The 25,373-nt window shown below is 42.4% G+C and overlaps 1 pseudogene; it reads right to left on the bottom strand.

Annotated features, from left to right (window-relative positions):
- Window positions 1–22,126: 22,126 nt before the first annotated feature.
- LOC126621186 (40S ribosomal protein S15-4-like) lies at window positions 22,127–22,420 on the bottom strand (annotated as a pseudogene).
- Between the last annotated feature and the right edge of the window lie 2,953 nt (window positions 22,421–25,373).

Here is a 25,373-nt window from a genome sequence, read left to right on the forward strand (position 1 = left end):
AAAAAAAAAAAAAGTTTGCAGTCTGGTGGAAGAAGAAGAAGAAGAAAGAAGAAAGAAGAAGAAGAAAGAGAAAAAAATAAATAAATAATTCCCCAGATTCGGAGGAAGAAAATGGAGAAGGAGAAGGAGAAGGAAGAAGAAGGAAGAAGGAGAAGAAAGGGAAGGAAGAAGGAGGAAGGAAGGAGAAAGAGGAAGAAAAAAAAAAAAAAAGGTTTGCAGTCGGGTGGAAGAAGAAGAAGAAGAAGAAGAAGAAAGAAGAAAGAAGAAAGAAGAAGAAGAAGAAAGAAAGAAAAAAAAAAAAAAAAAAAAAAAAAAAACGTGGCTGACACGTGGCGCCACGTCATTGTCCACATGGACGCCACGTCACAATTAACGGAAAATTTAACAGTTTGACTAACGGATGTATGATACTGTCCCAAAATTTACACTTTAGGTATGACTCTGAGACGAAAAAAACTTGATGTACTAAATGTTGAAAACCATGAAACATGAGGGTAGTAAACAGTCTTTTACCCTATAATAAAACAGGAATGATTTAAGGGTTACCTTGTGGAGAATATTTGATGAGGATGGATGAAATAGGTTATAAATAAATACCTATTTTTGGCACTTTTGACTTGATTGTGGGATGATTGTCTGCTGCTCACGCGTAGGAATTTTGATGTTCCTCGAGGGTAATTTTGTGCTTTTCACCCTAGAATCCACAGTCGCCTTCATATTCTTCTTGATTATTTTTGGCTCTGTTGATGCACAAAACCGAAGGTTTTGGAACAACGTAAATCCAACCGTGAATCTGCATGTAATGTAAATAACACAGGATGTATCGTAGTTCACCCCAAGGTTTGGGCTACGTCCACACTGATTGTATTTCTCTGAGAGTATTTGTGAGGGAGAGAGTGTGAGAGGTTTGCCCTAGATAGGAGAGGCTTAGGAAATGGCCTCCCCTAATTATGAGGGTGAGGGGTCCTTTTATAGAATAAGGACTCCTCACTTATTACATATTTGCCCCTTCCTTTATCACATAATTACATTTAAGTCTCTCGAGTATTTGTACGAGATCTAAATACGAGGCCCTAAATATGGTATAAACAGTAGTCCCCCAAGTTTTCAGTCAAGAGAGTCTTTTGGCTGGAGACTTGAAATTCAGTCCATGTGTGGGCCGAAGTAACTAGATGTTGTTTTGAACTGATGTTCGATATGAGGCGGTGCTCAATTTGAAATGATGCTCAACTAGAAGTAGCACATGCTGCGAGGCTGCTCGGCTCGTGGCTTATGTTGCCTTGGTTGGCTCGGCTTGTGGCGTTGAAGGTGAGGGAGTCCCTTTTATAGAATAAGGGATTGCTCTTCAATACATAAATATGTGCTAGAGTTGATGCTTGCGGCGAGGCGGTTGCTCAGTAGGCGGCGATGCTCTCTAATGATGGTGAGGGAGTCCCTTTTATAGAATAAGGGCTCGCTCCTCAATACATAAATACAGGCTAGAGTTAATGCTCTCTAATGGTGGTGAGGGAGTCCCTTTTATAGAATAAGGGCTCATTCCTCAATACATGAATGATGGGCTAGAGTCCCCCAAGTATTTTTCATGAGGCCCAGTTGAGGCCCAATATATGGTACATAATGTAGTCCCCCAAGTCTTCAGTCAATAGAGTTTGTTGGCTGGAGACTTCAAATTGAATCCATGTATGGGCCGAAGTGGCGGTTGTTCGGAGGCTGTATTTGTATACCCTGCACTGAAGCTTTGTAAGTGAAGCTTTGAAGCTGAAGCTCTGTAAATGAAGCTTTTAAAGCTAAAGCTTTTGTAAATGAAGCTTTTGAAGTTGTAGCTCTGTAAATGAAGCTTTTGAAGCTAAAGCTTTTGTAAATGAAGCTTTTGAAGCTGATTGACATGAGTGATGCTCATGAATGTTTGATTGACATGAGTGATGCTCATGGATGTTGACATGAGTGATGCTCATGAATGTTTATGTATGATTGATATGAGTGATGCTCATGAATGTTTATGTATGATTGACATGAGTAATGCTTATGTATAATATGAACAACTAGGCGTACTTTTGGTCACTTGGTTGGTGGCATAAAGGAGAGTACGGGTTGTACATTTCATTACCTGGTTGGTGGCATCAATGGCTAGTTGCCAAATGATATTAGAGTACGGGTTGTACATTTCATCACCTGGTTGGTGGTAATAGCGGCAGGTTGCCGAATAATTTTTGGAGTACTGGGCGTACTTTTGGTCACTTGGTTGGTGATAATAGCAGCGGGTTGCCGAATAATTTTGGAAGTACCAGGCGTATTTTTGATCACCTGGTTGGAGCTATTTTGGGCTTATGGGCCTTCGCCCTCTACACAACATTCCAGCCCATTTATTTTGGGCTTTTCCGTTTTTTTTTTTAAATTACCCTATGATGGGGTTTATACATATTACCCTCTGATTGGGTTTATACAGATGTCTCCGAAAGATAATAAAAATAAATTACATCATTTTGGTGGGGTGTTTATTCCTTGCTTTTGCTTTCTCTTTTGCTTTCTGCTTTTGCTTTCTCTTTTCTCTTTTGGTAAATGGCAGACAACGCTTTCCGTATTGGTTGAGGAAGTGCGCAGGCAATTATCAGCTATCATAGCGAGGTTTCTTGGGTTATCCTCGGGAATATTTCTTTCAACCTTGCTAACAAGATCTGCCTCACCATTTAGCAACTTTGGTATATATGCCTCCTTTTTTTCTTTTTCTACTGTTTGAACACAAGCTGGTGTACTCCAGCTGTAAAAAATGTAAATAATGTAAATAACGTAAATAAAGTGAGCAAGCAATTGTTGCGGAAACAAGCTGAAATTCCGATGTCATAACCAAATGTGAGGCGCTTTGCGCAGCTTCTTGATCAAAGCCATTGGCTTTCTCTTCAAACCTCTCTGGAACCTTTTGCGAGCCCTATAGCAGGAAAGAGCTTAACAAGCTCATCAGTCGACATGTCGAGAAGCGCATCCAAATTGACGCCTCTAAAGCTGAACTTCTTGAACGTCATCTTCTTCGGTATTCTTGCCGCCACAACATCAGCCTCCACATCCGCCATGTTTGCCGAAGACGAAGAGAAACCGTAATTCGCAGAAAGGTCGGCGATTGGTGGAGTTGCAGAGGAAGTGGGTTTTCTCTATTCCGGCGGCGGCGACGATTGTTGCTGCTAGTGGAGTTGCTTGAGGCTAGCTTTGACGTCGCTGAAATAGGAAGAGAGAGATAGATGATATCGGGATTTGACTGAGGACGATCGCTGGAAAAAGCTGATCTCGGCCATAACTGCACTGTTTTGTGGGGTTTTATGTCTGAGGAGCATGGACTCGCTGGAGAGTTGAGATGACAACATGTTTTTTGTGTTTGAGGAGCCTGCTTTTGCAAGGATGCTACCAGGTTGAAGGCAAGAATGGACGCCGTGGATGGGATGCCATCTGGTCTGCACACCCTTTCTCATCAATGGAGAATTGTTGCCATTGTTGCCACGACCAGTAAGGCCATCACAATGAAAAACCATCTCAGTTTCTTGCTTCCCATTCTTCTATGTTGTGGATGATTTTTTGGGTTTTGATGTTGACTACATGAGTAAAGCCCTTCTGCTCTCCTAACCTGAGGTTATTGACACTCTCATTATCTATCCGTCGGTATTAGCTTCAGCAGTAAGCTCCGTTCTCATTCGAAAGGATGGTAATGTCGAACGGCCTGTCTACTACGCTAGTAAGACCTTACAAGATGCGGAGACACGATACTCCAACATTGAGAAATTGGCTCTAGCATTGGTCATGTCTGCTCGAAAACTTCGCCCTTACTTCCAAGCACACTCCATCATCGTGCTTACCAATCATCCTCTTTGACAGATACTCCAAAGTCCTGACACTTTCGGGTGAATGATCAAATGGGCGATAGCATTGGGTGAGTTTGACATCTCCTACCAACCAAAGCCAGCTGATAAGGGCCAAGCAGTGGCAGACTTCATCGCCGACTTCACATATCCTGTTGACATTGTTTCTACTCCTAAAAAAGGGGTTTCATTACCCTCGGAAGCTCAGAAAATATAACCAATAGCCCTAGCATGGAGCCTATATGTTGATGGCTGGTCCAACAAACAGGGTTGTGGAGTAGGACTAGTCCTTACGACCCCTGACAAAGTGGCAATGAAGTATGCTCTTCGTTTCAAATTCAAGGTGTTGAACAATAAGGCCGAATATGAAACCCTCATAGCAGGCTTACGTTTGGCCAAACACCTTGGGGTTAAACGAATTGATATCTTCAGTGACTCCTAATTGGTGGTTAACCAGGTCACCAACAACTTTGACGCTAAGGATAGCTCCATAGCAGCATATCTGGCACAAACACAATTGTTGCTCAAGCACTTCCACTACCAGATCACCCAAATTCCTCGAGCGGCAAACAGTCATGCAGATGCTTTGGCTCGCCTCGCTTCAGCGGTGGAAGACAAGATTGGGAGAAAAATTCAGGTCGAATTGTTAGCAGGACCAAGCACCATGGCTGCAGAAGTGTGCAACTTACAACAGGGGGATAGTTGGATTACCCTGATTTATAGATTCCTTACTCATGGCACCCTTCCAAATGACAAAGTCTAAGCTAAGAAAATTCGAAACAAGGCTACCCGTTACTTGATCATTAATGACCAACTTTACAAGTGGGATTTTAACCTACCATACCTAAGATGGCTTACACCCGCAGAGGCGGAAACTGTCCTTCGGGAAATACATGAAGAAGTCTGCGGAGATTAAGCTGGATCTCGATCCCTAGAACACAAGGCTTTTCACCAAGGATATTATTGGCCAACACTCCAACAAGATGCCATCAGAATATCCCGCTCATGTGATAAGTGTCAACGCTACGTAATTATTCCTCACTCCCCTCCCGAGCCGCTCACTCCTATGATCAGCCATTCGCCCTTCGCCTAATGGGGACTTGATTTGATCGGCCCAATGCCTGCAGGGAAGGGCAAAGTTCGCTATGCAATCATTGCAGTTGACTACTTCACAAAGTGGGCCGAAGTAGAACCCTTGGCAACCATTACTGAGGCAAAAATAGAAGACTTTGTCTGGAAAAACATCCTTTCCAGATTCGGCATTCCCAATGCGATAGTCACCGACAATAGGCGACAGTTTGACAACAATAAGTTCAGGATGTTCTACTCTAAGTTCAATATCAACTTATGTTTTGCCTCCCCAGCTCATCCCTAGTCTAATGGACAAGTTGAAGCTATCAACAAAATAATCAAGCAAACTTTAAAAACCAGATTGGACAAGGCTAAAGGTTGTTGGCCAGAATTTGTACCCCAAGTTCTTTGGTCATATCGCACTTCGTATCGGGCATCAATAGGAGAAACCCCATTTTTACTTGCTTTTGGTACAGAGGAAGTTGTCATATTTGAGCTTGAGCAAGCAACGTACCGAGTCCAGAACTACGTGCAAAGCGAAAATGAAAAACAACTTACCCTCAACTTAGATCTAGTCGAGGAACACAAAAACCAGGCTCACTTGAGGAATGTCGCTTACAAGCAGCGCATCTCCAACTACTATGACTCAAGGGTCAAACCTCGTTCTTTCAAAGTGGGGGACTGGGTATTGAAGAAAAGATTACTCTGCAACAGAGTCCCGAGTGAAGGAACACTTAGTTCAAACTGGGATGGACCGTTTGAAGTTGTTGGCATCAGTCGCCCTGGCTCCTACAAGCTTAGAAGCTCCGATGGCAAGACCCTTGGCCATCCATGGAACGCTGATCACTTGAAGTACTATTACAAGTAAACTCACATTGTACAAGTGTTAAGCTTCAGCCGTTCGACATCCTATGTAACAAAGACTATTTGGCATGAATTCAATAAAGAGGTGATTTAGACAACTTGGTCCTAATCCTCTTACATTCCTCGCAATGAAACACTCGGGTTCAATGCTTCAACATGAATGCTTCCAACATGAAACAAAGTCTAAGTATATGTCAACAAGACTATACAAATAAATGAACAGCTTCATAGTATATTCGTTCAATCATACATTCCAACACATTCATACATAAGCCAACTGTGCTTTGAAAGGGTTCAACATACTTTGTGTCATTCGACACTTGCTACAATATGCCTAGACACCTTGCTCTTATTCTCACCAACAAGGGGATGAAATGTGAAGAAAGAACTCATCTTTATGCCACCAACCAAGTGATGAAATGTACAACCCGTACTCTCCTTCATGCCACCAACCAAGTGATGAAATGTACAACCCGTACTTTAATATCATTTGGCAACTCGCCACTCATGCCACCAACCAGGTGAAGAAGGAACTCATCTTCATGCCACCAACCAGGTGATGAAATGTACAACCCGTACTCTCCTTCATGCCACCAACCAGGTGATGAAATGTACAACTCGTACTCTCCTTCATGCCACTAACTAGGTGATGAAATGTACAACCCGTACTCTAATATCATTTGGCAACTTGCCACTCATGCCACCAACCAGGTGAAGAAGGAACTCATCTCCATGCCACCAACCAGGTGATGAAATGTACAACCCGTGCTCTCCTTCATGCCACCAACCAGGTGATGAAATGTACAACCCGTACTCTAATATCATTTGGCAACTTTCCATTCACGCCACCAACTAGGTGATGAAATGTACAACCCGTACTCTACTTCATGCCACCAACCAGGTGATGAAATGTACGACCCATACTCTAATATCATTTGGCAACTTGCCACTCATGCCACCAGCCAGGTGAAGAAGGAACTCATCTTCATGCCAACAACCAGGTGATGAAATGTACAACCCGTACTCTCTTTCATGCCACCAACCAGGTGATGAAATGTACAACCCATACTCTAATATCATTTGGCAACTTTCCATTCATGCCACCAACCAGGGGAAGAAGGAACTCATCCTTGTGCCACCAACCAGGTTATAAAATGTGATGAAAGGTGATGAAGGAACTCACCTTCGTACCACCAACCAAGTGATGAAAGCAACTCACCATTCATTCCACCTACCAGAAGACGAGTTGTACAACTTGTACATATGAACTCCTAGCATTCACAAATAAATAAAAACCCGCAAGCTTGACAATTGAACTAGGGGAGCAATTATGCCCAACAAGAGTTATAGTCACCAACAAAGTCTTATTGCAAGCCAACAACAACTTCAGTGCATGACATACGAAGATCAAGCTATTCAGCCCTTTTGCATCTGCTTCAAACATTTCCCCTCTATAACAATGCAAACACTACAACTCGTAGAAAGCTTCACACACTCTTGATCAAGACAGTGTGAAGCAAAACCAATTTATAGTGCCAACAAGAGCTTCATCAAAGGAGTTCAACCATAATTCTCAAAAGCTTCACACACTCTTGATCAAGACAGTGTCAAGCGAAACCAATTTATGGTGCCAACAAGAGGTTCATCAATGGAGGGCAACCACAATTCTCAAAAGCTTCATACACTCTTGATCAAGACAGTGTGAAGCAAAACCAATTTATGGTGCCAACAAGAGCTTCATCAAGGGAGTTCAACCACAATTCTTAAAAGCTTCACACACTCTTGATCAAGACAGTGTGGAGCAAAACCAATTTATGGTGCCAACAAGAGCTTCATCAAAGGAGTTCAACCACAATTCTCAAAAGCTTCACACACTCTTGATCTAGATAGTGTGAAGCAAACCAATTTATGGTGCCAACAAAAGCTTCATCAAAGGAGTTCAACCACAATTCTTAAAAGCTTCACACATTCTTGATCAAGACAGTGTGAAGCAAAACCAATTTATGGTGCCAACAAGAGCTTCATCAAAGGAGGTCAACCACAATTCTCAAAAGCTTCACACACTCTTGATCAAGACAATGTGAAGCAAAATGAATTTATGTTACCAACAAGAGCTTCATCAATGGAGGGCAACCACAATTCTCAAAAGCTTCACACACTCTTGATCAAGACAGTGTGAAGCAAACCAATCCAAAGCTTCACCTACAAAAGCTTCAACACAAAAGCTTCACCCACAAAAACTTCACCCACAAAAGCTTCACCAACAAAAGCTTCATCAATGGAGGACAACTACAAATTCTCAAACACTTCACACTATCTTGATCAAGATAGTGTGAAGAAAAATCAATTCATGGTAACCAACAAAAGCTTCAACTCCAAAGCTTCACCTACAAAAGCTTCAATACAAAAGCTTCACCCACAAAAGCTTCAACACAAAAGCTTCACCCACAAAAGCTTCACCCACAAATGCTTGACCCACAAAAGCTTCACCTACAAAAGCTTCACCCACAAAAGCTTGACCCATAAAAGCTTCACCTACAAAAGCTTGACCCACAAAAGCTTGACACACAAAAGCTTGACACACAAAAGCTTCAACACAAAAGCTTCACACTATCTTGATCAAGATAGTGTGAAGCAAAATCAATTCACGGTTTCAACACCAAAGATTTACCTACAAAGCTTAAAATATATACATATATATTTTTGGAAATTCGAAAATTCAAAAATTAAAAAAAAAAAAATATTCGAAAATTCGAAAAAAAAAAAAAATTGCCTAGGCCTCCTCTTCTTTGGGCCTAAGAACTTTCATAACAAATATATATGAAAGATGAGTTTTGGGCTACCACTTAGAAAGGAAATGCCTCATTTGTTAACTCCCTCGACCGGAGACTTGGGGGACACCTACCATATGCTACTGCACCTTGATACTCAGAAGTCTCACGACCACTCAGTGACTTGGATTTTTCAAGTCTCCAACCGAGAAGTTTTCCTCACTCGGGAAATTAAGGGAGCACTACCTCAACATACATGCTTCACTCTCAAAGGTTTAACATACAAGCTTCAACAAAAGAAAAAAACTAAAAGAACTTAGTGAAGAAGGCCTTGGTGTATTTAACACAATACGTTGAAATGAAGCAAAGCTTGTTTATTGATATCTCCGATAAGTTACAAATATGTACATATACATGAATCAAAATAAACAAACAAGAGGGAGCCTTCACAAAGGTTGCTCATGAGAAGTCTCAGCAGTCGGTAGAGCCCCAGAAAGAGTAGGCACCAGAGGGTGATCATTCAGAGCATCAGTACTGGGCAGAACCCCAGAAGGAGGAAGCACCGAAGGTTGATTATTCGGAGCTTCATTACGTGGTACATCTCCAGAAGACGAATGCAATAAATGCCTTTGGAACAACCTACAAACCTCTGATGATCAAGCAAAATCTAACCATCAAATTCCTGCAGCTGGTCAAGCTTCCTCTTCATGTTTGTAGCATAGTCATGTGTGAGCCTGTGCAACTGTTTATTCTCATACTCGAGCCCTCTGATCTCTTGTTTGAGACTTATCACTTCAGCCGCCAATGATTTAACTTGGCGGGTTCGAGCAAATAGGCGTTGGCCATATTAGACATAGAACCTGCACACTGAACAATGAGAGCCAGAGAATCCTTAGCAGCCAACTCATCAGACCGTTTGGAAAGTAGTCTGTTATCTTTGGGAGTGAGAAGGTTCCTGGCCACCACTGCAACGGTCATATCATTCTTCATCATAAAGTCCCCAACAGTAATAGGACTAGTAAGGGATAAGAAGGATGGGCACCATATGTTGTCTTGATAAGGCATGGCTGCTTCTTCACCAAAGTTCAAGTCAAAACGACGGTCGGATAGGCCAGACATTCTCAAAAATGATAAAGGAGAAATGAGGTGCAATAAATCTCTAAAGTAAAGGGAAAATTCCTACAAGCAATAACTCTCTTAATGTACTTCTTGCACACCACTGGTGCCCTTATAAAAAAAAGGGTAACATGGTTGTTGGTTTAAAAATCGAAGAGGCACCACTCTCTAGATTCCGAAGAGGCACCACTTTCCACACACAACATCAGCTCCTCAGGTACCACATATAACTTTGCCAAAGATCTCTGACAAATTTTAGACACATATTTTTTGAAGGTCCAGCTACCCTACTATTACCCACAAGGGCAAAGGAATAGCACCAGTGCTTGATAACTAGAAAATACCAACGTGTGTCAACCTCCGTACTCCGTGGCAAGGCAGACTGGCAAAAATGCCAAACCTTTACTCACATTCGAGAAAACATTCCCATCAAGATTGCTTGCTAAAAAATCGAAGAGGCACCGCCCTCTGAATCTCGAGAGCTAGACTCCCAACAGGATTACTTTCTCAAAAATCGAAGCGACACTGCTCTTCGAATCTCAAGAGTCAGACTCCCAACAGGATTGTTTTCTCAAAAATCGAAGAGGCACCGCTCTCCGAATCTCTAGAGCCAGACTTCCAATAGGATTACGTGCTCAAAAATCAAAAAGGCACCTCCCTCCAAATCTCGAGAGCCAGACTCCCAACATGATTACTTTCTCAAAAATCAAAGAGACACTGCTCTATGAATCTCGAGAGCCAGACTCCCCGACAGGATTGCTTGTTTGAAAACCGAATAGGCACCGCTCTCTGAACTTCGAGAGCCAGATTTCCTTGGATAAAGCTTATCTGCAATCTTCACACGCAACATCAGTTTTCCAGATACCACAGACCACTTTTTCAAAGTGCTCTGACAAAGTTAAAACACGTGAAGCTTGCAGCTCCCACTACATTGCTATGACCAAGAAGGGTAAAGGAATAGCACTGCTACTTGTTGTTAGGGAGACTCCTATATATGTCGACCTCCATCCTCCACAGCCAAGCAAACCTGCAAATAAAACAAATGCTCAACTTTTCTTAACATCCGAGAGGGCACTCTCAGCAAAGTCTCTGGAAATACTCAGCTTCTTTTCCTCCGGATAATACCTCTGCAAACAAGCCACACCAGAGCAAGAGTATCTCATATCATCAGGGTTAAAAGCAAGAGTATCCCATATCATGCTTTTTCCCTATCTTTTCCTTTGGCCGTGTTCTTACCTGCAAGACAAGGAGAAAGAGAGCAATCAGTCAGCACTTAGAATCAAGCTTCCAGTCAGGAACTCACTGCCTGGAACCCCTTACCTGATTACTTACTTGGCCTTGCGCTCGAGTACTCATCTTCAACATCTTATGCTTCCAGAGAAGATACCACATCTGCCTGAGGAACAGATAGGGCAAGTGAGAAGGATACAAGGAAGCATGTGGAGACAAGCGTAAAAGAACACATGCTGATACATCCACTACTTTGTCAAAAGCGAAAGTATCCCATATCATGAGGGTCGAACGTAATCTAGATTGGATGAACTTGTTTTGACCCTCAAATTCTTGAGTCGACTTTATACACTGAAGGAAACTAGAAAACCCTCCAGCCCAGTTCAAGAATAAGCCTGTGGAAAGTTACTTCTTCAAAAGAAAAAGTATCTCATATCATCTCTTCTCCATTTGCTTCTCCTTATCCTTGGTGCTATTTACGACACAAGGAGAATGAGAACAATCAACCGGAAGCTGAAGTTGAACCTCCGATCCAAGTTGCTTGCTTGGAAGTCTAATTGCTTACCTTGTCTGTTACCTCCTTCGGTAAATCTCCTAGCTCGGCGACTTGGGGGACTCCTACTATAGGGTTTGTATCGCACTTGACCAAGCCCGAAACTACAAGTAAGCTTCAAGTGAAATTGATACATTACCTTGTGCACCTTCATCAGTTAAAGATACCACCCCTAGATAGAGGAAAAGTACTTCCAGAGAAGATGCCACATCTACATATGAGACAGATAAAGCAAGTGAAAATGATACCACACTTTGGTACTTAGAAGTTTCGTGATTACTCAATAGCTTGGATCTTGCAAGTCCCTAACTGAGGAGCTTCCCTCACTCGGGAACTTAGGGGAGCACTGTTTGTACCATACTTGACCAATCCTGAAACTACTAAACACCGATCAACGTTATACCGTCAATGACCCAGAAGAGTTTCCCTCCAACCAAGAGGCCAATCACAGCGCGACACGTGTCGACATTAGAAGCCAATCATAGCGCAACACGTGTCAACATCAAAAGCCAATCACAACACGACACGTGTCAATGTCAAAATGAAACTAGAAACTCTCTTCTATAAATAGAGATTATTCTCTCACAATATTTCCTAATGTCATTTGTACTAAATCATTCACTTGAAATCACTAAGGTGGTATTGTTTTGTCAATACCTTTTCAATCTCTGTCAACGCGCTCAAAGAAATGGCCTCTTTTTCGACACAAAGGTGGTATTGTTTTGTTAGGTTCTGGAAATAAGTAGCAAAAATGATTTCAGAGAAGCCCAGTTGGATTAGACATGTGGGAATGCAAATTTTCTCCATTGACGTTCAACCTGGTGGACTTAGGCTTGCCATGGGTGGGGGTGATCACAAGGTGCAGTTGGACTAAACATGGTCAGTTCCTCTACAAATGTCTCCGACCAGTAGTCTCCATCTTCGTCGTCTTCAGCGTTAATTTCCCTGCCTTCGAAGCTGCTCCGGCCACCGCAGGCCAGTCAATTTGAACCTCTCGCATGATGGCCTACTGCAACCAACCTGAAACTGCCTTTAATGGCTACCTCGAGGCCTACGAACAGCTCGTGCTGGCTACTCCATGATGACGCCCTCGACCAACAGCGCATCGAAGAACGTGTTTCCTAATGGCTACACTGTGGCGGCACCTTCTACCGACAGCACGCAGATGAACACCCATGGTGGTTGTGGCGGGAGGCGCGCCTCGACCAACAACAGATAGATGAGCGTGTCCAATGAAGTTCACACCCGAGTGAGATCCTCGTACAACAACCGATACGATGGATCTTTGAGCAGTTATACGAAGACGTTGAAGGAACAAGACGACGTGGATAGGCGACGGGGCAGATGGGTCACAAGCGAGAGGCTCAAGATGGGGTCGAAACTTGTTACTGTCAAAGATCCCTTCATTACCATCGACTACATGACCTACATGTTCAAGTACAACACAGTCCATGGCGCATGGAAGCACCATGAGCTCAAGGTCAGGGACTCCAAGACCCTCCTCTTCGGTGAGAAGCTTGTTGCTGTTTTCAGAATTAGGAACCCAGATGAGATCCCATAGGATAAGGCCGGTGCTGACTGTGTTGTTGAGTCTATCAGTGTTCTCACCGACATGCAGAAAGCAGCTGTCACTTTAGCTGCAATTATTACCACAAAATATTTCAGAAAAAAGCAAAAGTAAAAGCAAAAAGGGAAACCTAACCGCATGGCATGGCAGAAAAGTAGCTGTCATTTTAGTGTCAAGCAAGAAAATCATGTGAGGCGGGACAAGCAAGAAAATCATCAACCAGCACATGGGGGACTTGTGGACCATGCAAAAGCAAAAGCAAAATAGAAAACGAAAGAAAAAAAGAAAGCAAAAGAGAAAAACGAAATAAACACCCCACCAGAATGATGTATTTTATTTTCCTTATCTTTTGGAATCATCTGTATAAACTCCATCAGAGGGTAATATGTATAAACCCCATCAGAGGGTAAAAAAAAACAAAAAAAAGGCCAAAATAATGGGCTGCAATGTCATGTGGAGGGCGAAGGTCCATATGCCCACAAGAGCGAGACCCTTTATTATCACCAACCAGGTGACCAAAAGTACACCTAGTACTCCACAATTATTCGGCAACCAGCCACTATTACCACCAACCAGGTGATCAAAAGTACACCCAGTACTCCAAAAATTATTCGGCAACTTGCCACTATTACCACCAACTAGGTGATGAAATGTACAACCCGTACTCTAATATCATTTGGCAACTAGCCATTCATGCCACCAACCAGGTGACAAAATGTACAACCTGTACTCTCCTTCATGCCACCAACCAGGTTATCAAAAGTACGCCCAGTACTTCAAATTATACATGAGCATTACTCATGTCAATCATACATAAACATTCATGAGCATCACTCATATCAATCATACATAAACATTCATGAGCATCACTCACGTCAACATTCATGAGCATCACTTATGTCAACATCCATGAGCATCACTCATGTCAAACAAACATCCATGCGCATCACTCATGTCAAACAAACATCCATGAGAATCACTCATGTCAATCAAACATTCATGAGCATCACTCATGTCAATCAGCTTCAAAAGTTTCATTTACAAAAGCTCTAGCTTCGAAAGCTTCAGTTACAGAGCTACAGCTTCAAAAGCTTCATTTACAAAAGCTCTAGCTTCAAAAGCTTCATTTACAGAGCTCTAGCTTCAAAGCTTCACCTACAAAGCTTTAATGCAGGGTATACAAATACTGCCTCTGAACAACCACCACTTCGGCCCATACATGGATTCAATTTGAAGTTTCCAGCTAACAGCCTCTATTGATCGAAGACTTGGGGGACTACATTATGTACCATATACTGGGCCTCAACTGGGCCTCATGAAAAATACTTGGGGGACTTAGCCCATTATTTATGTATTGAGGAGCGAACCGTTATTTTATAAAAGGGACTTCCTCACTTTCATTAGAGAGCATCAACTCTAGCACATTATTCATGTATTGAGGAGCGAGCCCTTATTTTATAAAAGGGACTCCCTCACCACCATTAGAGAGCATCGTCGCCTACTGAGCAACTGTCTCGCCGCGAGCATCAACTCTAGCCCATTATTTATGTATTGAGGAGAGAGCCCTTATTCTATAAAAGGGACTCCCTCACCTTCAACGCCACAAGCCAAGCCAACCAAGGCAACATAAGCCACGAGCCGAGCAGCCTCGCAGCATGTGCTACTTCTAGATTGAGCATCATTTCAGATTGAGCACCGCCTCACATCGAACATCAGTTCAAGACAACATCTAGTTACTTCGGCCTACACATGGACTGAATTTCAAGTCTCCATCCAAAAGACTCTCTTGACTGAAAACTTGGGGGACTACTATTTATACCATATTTAGGGCCTCGTGTTTAGATCTCGTACAAATACTCGAGGGACTTAAATGTAATTATGTGATAAAGGAAGGGGCAAACATGTAATAAGTGAGGAGTCCTTATTCTATCAAAGGATACCTCACCCTCACAATGAAAAAAGGCCAATTCCTTGCCCTGAGATCCCCTCTCTCACCCTCAGGAGCTCTCAGAAGCTCTCACCCCCTCCCTCACTTCTCAGAGAAATACAATACAATCAGTGTGAACATAGCCCAAACCTTGGGGTGAACCATAATACATCTTGTGTCATTTACATTTCATGCAGAATCATGGTCAAATTTACGTTGTTCCAAGACCTCCGGTTTTGTGCATCAACACTGTTTATACCATATTTAGGGCCTCGTATTTAGATCTCGTATAAATACTCGAGGGACTTCAATGTAATTATGTGAGAAAAGAAGGGGCAAATATGTAATAAGTGAGGAGTCCTTATTCTATAAAATGACCCCTCACCCTCACAATGAAAAAAGGCCAATTCATAGGCCTGAGATCCCCTCTCTCACCCTCATAAGCTCTTAGAAGCTCTCACCCTCCTCCCTCACTTCTAAGAGAAATACAATACAGTCAGTGTGGACGTAGCCCAAACCTTGGGGTGAACCACGATACATCTTGTGTCATTTACATTTCTTGCAGATTCACGGTCGGATTTACATTGTTCCAAGACCTCCGGTTTTGTGCATCAACATTTGGCGCCGTCTGTGGGAAATCGACACGAAAAGTTATGTCGATTCTCTCTCAATTTTTCACCTCCGCCATGAATTTGCAGAAACCAAGAACCAAACACCTGCACAGTCACTGCAAAACCCATCATACCATTATACCGCTGCAACACCAAACTCACAGCCACTTGGAAGCATACACGTTTGGGTCCTTCCCAGTACCAATATCCAGAGATCTGATCTGATTTCTCCATCTTTGTAATTGCTACTGTTTCTTAAGCTTTAGCTCTCTCTCTCTCGCTGTGATGGTGTCCGAGGGAATTCTGTTGGGGATGGGCAAGATCTAATTAAATGCAAGCAGCAGCAAATCCTAGAAAACTTCTGTTTGCCCTCTTGCTCACCATGCTCATTTCTTCTCAACTGGTTCAGTCCAACAACTCCGTTAGCTCTCCATCACCGTCTTCATCACCTTCGCTCGCTTCCATTTCTAGGCCCAGGTTCCGCTGCTTCGACCCTAGTAACTCTTACCCTGCGACTCCTAATCACCCTTGCTACTTCTCGGCTTCCCCTCCCACCTCCAGCCCCTCCACTCCCTGAGTGAACGGCCGCTCCAGTGGCAGCATGGCAATTTTTGAAAACTCCGAGCCCAAAATCGCCACCAGCCCCGGTGGCTACGTCCTCGAAGATGTTCCTCACTTAGTTGATTACATCCCCGATGTCCCTACAGATCCCAATCCATTACAAGACAATCCTTCCTATTCGGTTGTTAAGCAGTGTTTCGTTAATGTAGATGATACCGTTGCTCAAAAGGTTCCCGAACTTGCCATTGATACAAGCATAAGAACAGAGATTACAGAAGTGGGGTCCATGCCCATGGCGCTGCAGCTGGGTTCTGCTGGGTCCTCGGGTGGTGGTGCTGGTTACAGAGGAGGAGGAGTTGGGATGGGGCTGGGTATGTCGTTGGGTTTGAACTTGGAGCAGGGTGGGTTTCTTGGGCAAGATAACAGGTTCAGAGATGAAGTTGTTGAAGCCAATAATACTAACAACACATACACTTCCAATGTCTCTGCTTCAATTAACGAAAGAGATTCAGTTCATATGTCAAGTTTGTTTCCAGCATTTGGACTTTTGCAAAATCACTCATCACTCCAGCCAACGCCACGACCTCCACAACCTCCTCACCAGAGGTCAATACAAAGAAGGCTTGCTGTTCTTCAACCTGAGGTTGATTAAATTGAGTTTTTTTTTTCTTCCGGGGCAAGCAAGCGGTTTGATAACAAATTTCAGAGTGATGATGACCAGAAAGCACTGAGCTGCAAAGAGCACTAAGCTTTCTGGAAAAGGAAGTTTCATCATGCAGAGAGCATTGAGCTTTCTGGAAAGCAAGTCTCATCATGCATGTTCCTCCCATTTTCTGAGAAAGCCACGAGAAAAGCAAAAGGGATTATTGGGTAGCCATGTGAAATCATTTCTGAAGGCCCAGAACATGAGGATATGTCTACTTGAGTTGTGAAATGGAGTGGGAAACAAAAGCGAAAGCAAAGCAGAAAAAACCGAGAAAAAGCAGAAAGCAAAAGAGAGGGTTTCCTCTGCGAGAGCATATGAGGACACTGCAAAAGCAAGGAATAAACACCCACACTGCAAACGCAAGGAGTAAACACCCACCAGAATGATGTTATTTACTTTTCTTGTTTTTGAATGATGTAGTGTATTTTTCTTATCTTTCGGAGACATCTGTATAAACGCCATTAGGGGTAATAAAAAAAAAAAAAAAAGTCAAGCCCAAAAAAATGGGCTGGAATGTTATGTGGAGGGCCAAGGCCCATATGCCCAAAAGAGCCAGGCCCTATGGGGCCAAAATTATCCGGCAACCTACTCCCTTATCACCAACCAGGTGATCAAAAGTACGCCCAGTACTCCAAAATTATTCGGCACCCTGCCGTTATTATCACCAACCAGGTGACCAAAAGTACGCCCGGTACTACAAAAAATTATTCGGCACCCCGCCGCTATTATCGCCAACCAGGTGATTAAAAGTACGCCCAGTACTCCAAATTATTCTGCAGCCTGCCGCTATTATCACCAACCAGGTGATCAAAAGTACACCCAGTACTTCAAATTATACATGAGCATTACTCATGTCAATCATACATAAACATTCATGAGCATTACTCATGTTAATCATACATAAACATTCATGAGCATCACTCATGTCAACATCCATGAGCATCACTCATGTCAATCAACATAAACATTCATGAGCATCACTTATGTCAATTAGCTTCAAAAGCTTCATTTACAGAGCTCTAGCTTCAAAAGCTTCATTTACAGAGCTCTAGCTTCAAAAGCTTCATTTACAAAAAGCTCTAGCTTTAAAAGCTTCATTTACAGAGCTTCAGCTTCAAAGTTCAAAGCTTCACCTACAAAGCTTAAGTGCAGGGTATACAAATACCGCCTCTGAACAACCGCCACTTCAGCCCATACATGGGTTCAATTTGAAGTCTCCAGCCAACAAACTCTATTGACCGAAAACTATGGGGACTACAGTATGTACCATATATTGGGCCTCAACTGGGCCTCATGAAAAAATACTTGGGGGACTTAGCCCATCACTTATGTATTGAGGAGCGAGCCCTTATTCTATAAAAGGGACTCCCTCACTTTCATTAGAAAGCACCCATCGTTTATGTACTGAGGAGCGAGCCCTTATTTTATAAAAGGGACTCCCCCCTCTTCATTAGAGAGCATCGTCACTAGCTGAGCAACCGTCTCGCCGCGAGCATCACTCCTAACCCATTATTCATGTACTAAGGAGAGAGCCCTTATTTTATAAAAGGGACTCCATCACCTTCATTAGAGAGCATCGCTGCCTACTGAGCAACCGCCTTGCCGCGAGCATCAACTCTAGCCCATCATTTATGTATTGAGGAGCGAGCCCTTATTCTATAAAAGAGACTCCCTCACCTTCAACGCCACAAGCCGAGCCAACCAAGGCAACATAAGCCACAAGCCGAGCAGCCTCGCAACATGTGCTACTTCTAGTTGAGCATCATTTCAGATTGAGCACCGCCTCATATCGAGTATTCAGTTCTAGACGGCATCTAGTTACTTTGGCCCACACATGGACTAAATTTCAAGTCTCCAGCCAAAAGACTCTCTTGACTGAAGACTTGGAGGACTACTGTTTGTACCATACTTAGGGCCTCCGTATTTAGATCTCATATAAATACTCGGGGGACTCAAATGTAGTTATGTAATAAAGGAAGGGGCAAATATGTAATAAGTGAGGAGCTCTTATTCTATAAAAGGGACTCCTCACCCTCACAATGGGGGAGGCTAATTCCTAAGCCTCCTCACCTTTTCAAGCTCTCACTCTCAAAGCCTTTCATATTCATTACAGAGGCTCTCTATCTCCCTCACAATCTTCTCAGAAATACAATATCAGTGTGGACGTAGCCCAAACCTTGGGGCGAACCACGATACATCTTGTGTTATTTACATTTCTTGCAGATTCACGATCGGATTTACGTTGTTCCAAGACCTCCGGTTTTGTGCATCAACAAAAACAATGACTAGGAGGATTTTGGACGAATTTAATTAAAACAAAACTAAATGGTAGTAGTAAATTAAGTCGTGAATGAAATATGGATGAAAGGATAGCTAAAGGATTCTTCTCCACACATGAAACATATGCATACAAATTGATTTCTATTTATTCTTCCTATAAACCATGAATGACAATGCCCTTAATTAACTGTGAACAACACTAATTAACTCTCAAATTTTCCTAAGTTCATTGAATTGGACTCAGCGATGCAACCAAATTATTCTTCTCAAGTTCCCTAACTACGAAAAGCATAATAGAGATACATCTCAAAGATCATTAAGTTATGTGAAAATCATAAGCATTGACAAAGCATTCGTAACTATGAAAAGTATGATACTCCTGCCAAGAATTTACTTAACTCAATCATGACTAGTGATTTTTACTACTTACAAATATAAGTTCATAACGATTAGGTGAAATTCCCTTATATTCTAGCATCAAATCCCTGCATGCAAACTAAGTATGCATCCTTAATAAACATACAAGAATAAGTTCTCTATAAAGCAGATAAGTAAATTGCATTGATGTCTTATGGAACAATAACTGGATGTAATCAATTTATATAAAACATATGATCATGTCTTCAAATTCACCTCTAGCTAAAAAGAAACTTAGTTACACATGTTCATCATAACTGAAAAGCAATCACTGTAAATCTCAAAATTACCGCTATCATCAAGAAGTACCAATACTGGAGCATGAGTGAGGCAATATTTCAATTGCTGGAAACTCTGCTCACAATTCTCATCCCACTCGAATTTAACATCCTTCCTGGTCAACTTCGTTAACGGCAAAGCAATCATAGAAAAATCCTGAAAAAACCGTCGATAATAGCCTGCCAAACCAAGAAAACTTCGTACCTCAGTGACGGTTCGAGGTTGCTCCCAATTCTCCACTGCTGCTATCTTTTGAGGATCTACTTGAATTCCTTGAGCCGATACAACATGCCCCAAAAATGCCACTTCAATCAACCAAAACTGACATTTACTGAACTTGGCATACAACTGATGTTCCCTCAATTTCTTTAATACCAAGTTAAGGTGTCGGATATGATCTGCTTTAGATTTAGAGTATACCAGAATATCATCAATAAAAACAATAACAAATTTATCAAGATATTGCTGGAATACCTCGTTCATCAACCTCATGAAAGCTGCAGGTGCATTGGTTAACCCAAATGGCATAACCAGAAATTCATAATGTCCGTAACGGGTTCGGAAAGCCGTCTTAGGTACATCTTCATCCTTAATCTTCAACTGATAATAACCAGATCTCAAGTCAATCTTAGATAATACACACGCACCCTTCAGCTGGTCAAACAAATCATCGATGCGAGGCAATGGATAACGGTTTTTAATCGTTACCCGGTTCAATTGCCTATAATCAATACACAACCTCAGAGTTCCATCTTTCTTCCTCACAAATAATACCGGAGCTCCCCAAGGTGACGAACTAGGTTGAATGAAACCTTTATCAAGTAATTCTTGCAACTGAATTTTCAATTCTCTCAACTCAGCAGGAGCCATTCTATAAAGAGTTAGAGATATAGGGTCAATACCTGGAAGCAAATCGATAGAGAATTCCACATCTCTGTCTGGCGGCAACCCCGGCCAATCATCAGGAAATACATCAGGATAATGCCTGACCACACCAACTTCTTCTACACTGCTAGGAACAACATCATTTAACACCACATGTGCTAAATATCCTTGGCAACCCTTTGATAATAACTTCCTTGCTCTTATGGTAGAAATGTTGGAAATGTGCCCTAAAACCAATCATATGATGATACTTTACGGACATTTCACAAGTTAAACTAATGTAGTTTAAATATAAAGGGCAAAGATTATTGTTTTAAGCCGTCTCATATAAATGTTATATGCTTAAACGATAAATCCAAGGAATATGTGATTGGGAGAATGCAATCTAAAGAAGTTAGATTCATGAGACCATTCTTTCGTGTACATATCCTAAACGTTCCTGATCATAGGATTGTCAATTGGGCATTGACAGTCCGTTAAGATCAGTACGTGTTGTGTCTTCTCTCAGGGAGAGTGACTAGTCTCGAGTCATTGGTGTGTGTGACATCAAGACAAGTACGTAGATGCTCAATAGAGAATGAGTTCACTGAACACGATCAACGAAGAGTTCTCATATTCATGTCACATGAGAACTCATGGTTGGGAAAATACAAAGTAGTCCTTTGACCTGAGGCATCATAATTGTCTTGTGGTTAAGTCCTTGATCTTTGATTATGTCAAAAGTCACTCCAAAAGGAGGGTGTCCACGGCATAGTTGGGGTTAAGCCACTTAGCCATGGAGGCAAGTGAATGCGCAACAAGGGATCTCTAACCTTCAAACTGTTTGAGGGAGAATACTCTATGATATGATTAAGAATCTCTGGCCAGAGTATGAATGAGATTTAGGAAGTACCAGGCGTATTTTTGATCGCCTGGTTAGAGCTATTTTGGGCTTATGGGCCTTCGCCCTCTACACAACATTCCAGCCTATTTATTTTGGGCTTTTCCATTTTTTTTTAAATTACCCTATGATGGGGTTTATACATATTACCATTTGATTGGGTTTATACAGATGTCTCCGAAAGATAATAAAAATAAATTACATCATTTTGGTGGGGTGTTTATTCCTTGCTTTTGCTTTCTCTTTTGCTTTCTGCTTTTGCTTTCTCTTTTCTCTTTTGGTAAATGGCAGACAACGCTTTCCGTATTCGTTGAGGAAGTGCGCAGGCAATTATCAGCTATCATAGCTAGGTTTCTTGGGTCATCCTTGGGAATATTTCTTTCAACCTTGCTGACAAGATTTGCCTCACCATTTAGCAACTTTGGTATATATGCCTCCTTTTTTTCTTTTTCTGCTGTTTGAACACAAGCTGGTGTACTCCAGCTGTAAAAAATGTAAATAATGTAAATAACGTAAATAAAGTGCGCAGGCAATTGTTGCGAAAACAAGCTGAAATTCCGATGTCATAACCAAATGTGAGGCGCTTTGCGCAGCTTGTTGATCAAAGCCATTGGCTTTCTCTTCAAACCTCTCTGGAACCTTCTGCGAGCCCTATAGCAGGAAAGAGCTTAACAAGCTCATCAGTCGACATGTCGAGAAGCGCATCCAAATTGACGCCTCTAAAGCTGAACTTCTTGAACGTCATCTTCTTCGGTATTCTTGCCGCCACAACATCAGCCTCCACATCCGCCATGTTTGCCGAAGACGAAGAGAAACCGTAATTCGCAGAAAGGTCGGCGATTGGTGGAGTTGCAGAGGAAGTGGGTTTTCTCTATTCCGGCGGGGGCGACGATTGTTGCTGCTAGTGGAGTTGCTTGAGGCTAGCTTTGACGTCGCTGAAATAGGAAGAGAGAGATAGATGATATCGGGATTTGACTGAGGACGATCGCTGCAAAAAGCTGATCTCGGCCATAACTGCACTGTTTTGTGGGGTTTTATGTCTGAGGAGCATGGACTCGCTGGAGAGTTGAGATGACAACAGGTTTTTTGCGTTTGAGGAGCCTGCTTTTGCAAGGATGCTACCAGGTTGAAGGCAAGAATGGACGCCGTGGATGGGATGCCATCTGGTCTGCACACCCTTTCTCATCAATGGAGAATTGTTGCCATTGTTGCCACGACCAGTATGGCCATCACAATGAAAAACCATCTCAGTTTCTTGCTTCCCATTCTTCTATGTTGTGGATGATTTTTTGGGTTTTGATGTTGACTACATGAGTAAAGCCCCTCTGCTCTCCTAACCTGAGGTTATTGACACTCTCATTATCTATCCGTCGATATTAGCTTCAGCAGTAAGCTTCGTTCTCATTCGAAAGGATGGTAATGTCGAACGGCCTGTCTACTACGCTAGTAAGACCTTACAAGATGCGGAGACACGATACTCCAACATTGAGAAATTGGCTCTAGCATTGGTCATGTCTGCTCGAAAACTTCGCCCTTACTTCCAAGCACACTCCATCATCGTGCTTACCAATCATCCTCTTTGACAGATACTCCAAAGTCCTGACACTTTCGGGTGAATGATCAAATGGGCGATAGCATTGGGTGAGTTTGACATCTCCTACCAACCAAAGCCAGCTGATAGGGGCCAAGCAGTGGCAGACTTCATCGCCGACTTCACATATCCTGTTGATATTGTTTCTACTCCTAAAAAAGTTGTTTCATTACCCTCGGAAGCTCAGAAAATATAACCAATAGCCCTAGCATGGAGCCTATATGTTGATGGCTGGTCCAACAAACAGGGTTGTGGAGTAAGACTAGTCCTTACGACCCCTGACAAAGTGGCAATGAAGTATGCTCTTCGTTTCAAATTCAAGGTGTTGAACAATAAGGCCGAATATGAAACCCTCATAGCAGGCTTACGTTTGGCCAAACACCTTGGGGTTAAACGAATTGATATCTTTAGTGACTCCTAATTGGTGGTTAACCAGGTCACCAACAACTTTGACGCTAAGGATAGCTCCATAGCAGCATATCTGGCACAAACACAATTGTTGCTCAACCACTTCCACTACCAGATCACCCAAATTCCTCGAGCGGCAAACAGTCATGCAGATGCTTTGGCTCGCCTCGCTTCAGCGGTGGAAGACAAGATTGGGAGAAAAATTCAGGTCGAATTGTTGGCAGCACTAAGCACCATGGCTGCAGAAGTGTGCAACTTACAACAGGGGGATAGTTGGATTACCCTGATTTATAGATTCCTTACTCATGGCACCTTTCCAAATGACAAAGTCTAAGCTAAGCAAATTTGAAACAAGGCTACCCGTTACTTGATCATTAATGACCAACTTTACAAGCGGGATTTTAACCTACCATACCTAAGATGGCTTACACCCGCAGAGGCGGAAACTGTCCTTTGGGAAATACATGAAGAAGTCTGCGGAGATCAAGTTGGATCTCGATCCCTAGAACACAAGGCTTTTCACCAAGGATATTATTGGCCAACACTCCAACAAGATGTCATCAGAATATCCTGCTCATGTGATAAGTGTCAACACTATGTAATTATTCCTCACTCCCCTCCCGAGCCGCTCACTCCTATGATCAGCCCTTGGCCCTTCGCCTAATGGGGACTTGATTTGATCGGCCCAATGCCTGCAGGGAAGGGCAAAGTTCGCTATGCAATCATTGCAGTTGACTACTTCACAAAGTGGGCCGAAGTAGAACCCTTGGCAACCATTACTGAGGCAAAAATAGAAGACTTTGTCTGGAAAAACATCCTTTCCAGATTCGGCATTCCCAATGCGATAGTCACCGACAATAGGTGACAGTTTGACAACAATAAGTTCAGGATGTTCTACTCTAAGTTCAACATCAACTTATGTTTTGCCTCCCCAGCTCATCCCTTGTCTAATGGACAAGTTGAAGCTATCAACAAAATAATCAAGCAAACTTTAAAAACCAGATTGGACAAGGCTAAAGGTTGTTGGCCAGAATTTGTACCCCAAGTTCTTTGGTCATATCGCACTTCGTATCGGGCATCAATAGGAGAAACCCCATTCTCACTTGCTTTTTGTACAGAGGAAGTTGTCCTATTTGAGCTTGAGCAAGCAACGTACCGAGTCCAGAACTACGTGCAAAGCGAAAATGAAAAACAACTTACCCTCAACTTAGATCTAGTTGAGGAACACAAAAACCAGGCTCACTTGAGGAATGTCGCCTACAAGCAGCGCATCTCCAACTACTATGACTCAAGGGTCAAACCTCGTTCTTTCAAAGTGGGGGACTGGGTATTGAAGAAAAGATTACTTTGCGACAGAGTCCCGAGTGAAGGAACACTTAGTTCAAACTGGGATGAACCGTTTGAAGTTGTTGGCATCAGTCACCCTGGCTCCTACAAGCTTAGAAGCTTCGATGGCAAGACCCTTGGCCATCCATGGAACGCTGATCACTTGAAGTACTATTACAAGTAAACTCACATTGTACAAGTGTTAAGCTTCAGTCGTTCGGCATCCTATGTAACAAAGACTATTTGGCATGAATTCAATAAAGAGGTGATTTAGACAACTTGGTCCTAATCCTCTTACATTCCTCGCAATGAAACACTCGGGTTCAACGCTTCAACATGAATGCTTCCAACATGAAACAAAGTCTAAGTATATGTCAACAAGACTATACAAATAAATGAACAGCTTCATAGTATATTCGTTCAATCATACATTCCAACACATTCATACATAAGCCAACTATGCTTTGAAAGGGTTCAACATACTT

Source organism: Malus sylvestris, chromosome 5, assembly GCF_916048215.2.
Source record: "Malus sylvestris chromosome 5, drMalSylv7.2, whole genome shotgun sequence".
In the NCBI taxonomy this organism is placed as follows: Eukaryota; Viridiplantae; Streptophyta; class Magnoliopsida; order Rosales; family Rosaceae; genus Malus; species Malus sylvestris.